Source organism: Papaver somniferum, chromosome 2, assembly GCF_003573695.1.
Source record: "Papaver somniferum cultivar HN1 chromosome 2, ASM357369v1, whole genome shotgun sequence".
Taxonomy (NCBI): Eukaryota; Viridiplantae; Streptophyta; class Magnoliopsida; order Ranunculales; family Papaveraceae; genus Papaver; species Papaver somniferum.
The window spans coordinates 18,321,627-18,325,706 of record NC_039359.1 but is presented as its reverse complement, the minus strand read 5'-3'; the positions used below and the strand labels follow the sequence as shown (position 1 = coordinate 18,325,706).

Here is a 4,080-nt window from a genome sequence, read left to right as displayed (position 1 = left end):
CGCAGGTGGCGCTGGCTAGGGCATGGTCATCCAAGTGGTGCAGTCATGTCCCATCCGTGACTGACCTAATCAGTCACGACTTCCCTTTTGTTTATTCTTCCTACTTCTATTAGGACTAGTATAACACGCATGCGCGATGCGCCTGCCATTTCGTTCAAAAGAAAATCCAACACTTCATTCAATAATTTTGTAGTTCAGGTGAAAAAATAGCATAAACTAAATATTCATTCATGTTCTAACATGTTCCTGTCACACATCCAATGGTTTGACATTACTTAAAATAAAAGAAAATTAGTGCAAGCAGTTGATATTGATGTCAATTACTACAGATATGGATCATTTGGTATAAAGAGTGATACAAACATTCAGACCTTGAACATCATTATGCTTTTCAACGCAGATCAATTAAGAAAAATGAGGTAAACAATAATAATGTTAGACGTAATCGAAAATTAACTCAAAACAAACAGTCCCATATAGGACTATTTGGACAACAAAAACCGACTTGAGTAAAATTACAGAAGGCAAATGAACTGAAGGAGATACTAATTAAGCAAGTATTACCACTCCCGTCACTTCTTCTTAGTAAGAAAGAGTATATGCGAAGCAAAAAATCAACCTGCACACCGAACAATAAGAAATTATAATCTACCTTGCATATTAGTTTATATGAAATTGGTCATAGGAAAAGGATTTAGTTAAGGCTAATGAAATTAGGTGGTTGGTCTAGAGCAAGATTGACTTACCAAGTTCAAACAAACCCACATATAAGCATCCGGCATGTGCATCTGGTGAATTTCGTTATCATAAGATGATCTGATAGCTTTGCATGTCTAGCCAATTTCATTATGTAGTCATCTGCTTCGATCATTTGTGGCTACGTTCAAACAAATATCGGTTATGAGTACTACCAGAATGACAATATGTATTAGGTTGACACCCGAAAAAAGGTGTATGGCAAAGTTAACTATGTCAGTCTATTAAGCGACATTTAAACTTGTGAAGGCCGGCAATTAGAATGTTAGAATCACATTATCCATTAAAGTCATCCTAAAAGAACACACAAATTACATTTTTATTTGCAATACCTTTTTTTTGTTTGGTGATACCTGCAATTAGGTATTGTTGTAGCTAACTCCAAATATGTATAATTAGTTTACATAAAGTCGCGCTTTCATCAAGGAAAACACAAAAGGAAGCTCCAAGTTATGGCCCTTTTGGTAGATTCAAAAGGAACTAAGCATTGTGACTGAAATTGTACCTTCCAAGCCACCATAATGATATATAATTGTCCATCCAATAGATTCTTAGCCCTTATGGCGCTCTGTGGAGTCAAACTGATCCATCGAAAGCTGCCTGACCATGCCACCTAGAGCTTCCCCAGATCTCTGCAGCTACAACCACCTGCATATATGCAACATGAGAAGGAAGTTATGACCATGAGAATGAGTATAAACATGAACGCCAAGATGAAGAAACAAAGTTCAGCCATGTGCCAAAGCATAAAGTTCTCTCTGCCTAACTACACCTTCACCAGCCAATTATGCTTGAGAATCCCTTCAGTTGTCAATTGATACTCTGGAAGTACCCTATTTTCCAGTTGAAAACCTAGCTCATGTAATTGTGTCCATTTAACATTAACATACAATTTTAGAGCTAACTTCTGCCCCATCTATATCAGCACCATCACAGCTGCGAATCTATTAATTTAGATTAAGCAACAACTAACATGGTTTCGAATTTCAATCACATTTCAATTTATAACTAACTTTACATTAAAACACTCGAGAAGAAGTACCCAACTACAATAAAAAAAATCCAAATCATGAAGAAGAAGTAGAAACAACTTACAATAGCAGCAGCAATTGAACCCCTCCTATTGGTAGAAACTTACTCTGAAGTCTGAACATTATTACCACCCATACCTTCTCTGTCTTGAATTTTATACCAAACCTCTCTTCGTTCACTTTTTCTCCACTCTACTTATAACAACTGAATTTCTATTTTCTTTATTAGTTCCATTCAAATCCCTATCTTCAGAATCCTTATCTAGGTTATCTTCAGGGTCATGATCAATGACGACGCATTCAAAGCAAATTTTTTTTTGGTTGTTTTAGCCAGCTGCATTTTCTGTAAGAAGACATTAGTACTAACAGCATTCTAATCAATAGGAATGATCAAAGATACCTAGATGACACGCTTGGTGTCATGAGAATCAATAGGAATCCATTCCTATTTGCATGCACACTCGGACATACCTAGATGACACGGTTGGTGTCATGAGAATGCTCAAACATCTTGTTGCTACTAAGTATAAAGCTCATTACTTTGGAAACCAAGCCTATTACATTAGTTTAAGTCTTGTCTCTTTTCTTGAAAAATAATGGGTGTTGTGAAGATCAGTTAATAACCAAATTAACAATTGGAATACAAAAAAAGTTTTTAACTGTTTGCACTGCACACCAAAATACTCAATCATATTCAATGGAATAGTCAGATGCTCAGTAACAGACTCATCTAATTAGATGTTAGTTGAGTTAGCCGCCCAAATGAGTAAATACCGCCAAATGAGTAAATACTGAATTGCAAGAAATGTAGGAATTTATGTTTCTACAACCTAATACGGTCACTCGAATTACTAAGGTGGACAAAATAAAAATGTTACCTGCAATATTGGTTATTAACAGTCCTGTATGGCTCTATGTAATTTCACTTGGTCTACAGCTCTCTAGTCTCTATACAGATTGCACTCTTTTCTGCTATGCATTTCCACAGACAGTTACACTGCGTTAGTCTTGCGAGAGTGTAGCAGCAGTAAAGAGGTTAACCCATTGTTAAGGTGTACCAAAATTTCAGAAATTTTCATTTCCAATCCTTGCGTATATATAAATTGACTTAATTCATGAGGGGTTTTTGTCAATCAAACAAATCAAACATAAAAATCATGAGGCCTCGATAAGTTTTCAGGGCTCCAACATCAAAGGAGAAACATAAAATGAAATTAATTTTTTCTACAGTGAATGAAATAGCAATCCCAATCTTACGAAACAAACAAAACATGATTTAAGCAAACAAAATCATACTTTGAAATTTGGTTTAGAGATGATTTTAAATGTGATAATGGAGATGGTAGATGGGAACAGATGTCATACATTTGCTTCATTGGAGAATGTTTAATCCTATTAGTTTAGGTTTGATGGAGATTGAAATTGGGGGACGGTTGGATTTGGGGAATTTGATGGGGTTTGTTATGGGTCTGGGTGGAGTGAATAAATCAAACAAAGTTATGATAATAGCTGTCTCGATCGATGTATTTGATTCTCAAAAGGAGAAGAGAACAGGAGGAAAAGAATCAAAAAGAATTAAAATCTGTGATCATCGCCCTCATCTGCGGTTTCTCCTCGGACCCTTTTTTTTCTCTCCTCCAAACCCTAGTCAAAGAAGGGAAAGAGAGGAATTTCTGCTTGAGGTTTACTACATATATTTTTTACTTTTAGGTCCCTAGAAATGTAGGTATTTTAATATTAATCCTCATACTTTTAGACACATTGTACCGAGATCCTTATGAGATGGACGGCTCCAGCGAATTCCGTGTTTTTAATTCATCAAATCCAACGTTCCATATTAAAAGTACACACGGAAATTTGAGGTCATACCAAAAAAGCCTATTTTCTTTATATTAGTGCAATTCCATTTCAAGACCCACAAAATACGTCCTTTATTGATTTTTACCTTATGTAAGCTAGAGGACTTGGAAGAAATAACCTACCCCTAACATCCAAAGAACCCAAAATTGAGATCATCGACACTCATGGGCTTACTACTAAGTCATTAGTAGATATCCAGCCATGTCAAAAGTTCAGTCTGGTTTTATTACAGTATATCCCCTTGATTAATACAATGTAGATATATTAATTGCTTCTGCAGTAACTTTCAAGATTTCAGTTAATTGTTTGTTCTTTGTTAAGGAGATATATGTATGAATACTCATAAAGCCTATTGTTCCAATACTGGACCAATTCCATGTCGATGCCTGTTGCCTCTTTCAGCCAATCTACATGCCAATGCTAGATGCCGAAG

At 35.8% G+C, this 4,080-nt stretch overlaps 1 long non-coding RNA gene across 1 annotated transcript; it reads right to left on the bottom strand.

Annotated features, from left to right (window-relative positions):
• Positions 1–310: 310 nt before the first annotated feature.
• On the bottom strand, positions 311–3,444 carry LOC113347061. Its single transcript, XR_003358713.1, has 4 exons — positions 1,852–3,444; positions 1,262–1,404; positions 747–877; positions 311–619 (listed from the first exon to the last, which is right to left on the bottom strand). It is a non-coding gene; the product is annotated as an uncharacterized LOC113347061 (long non-coding RNA).
• Positions 3,445–4,080: the final 636 nt, after the last annotated feature.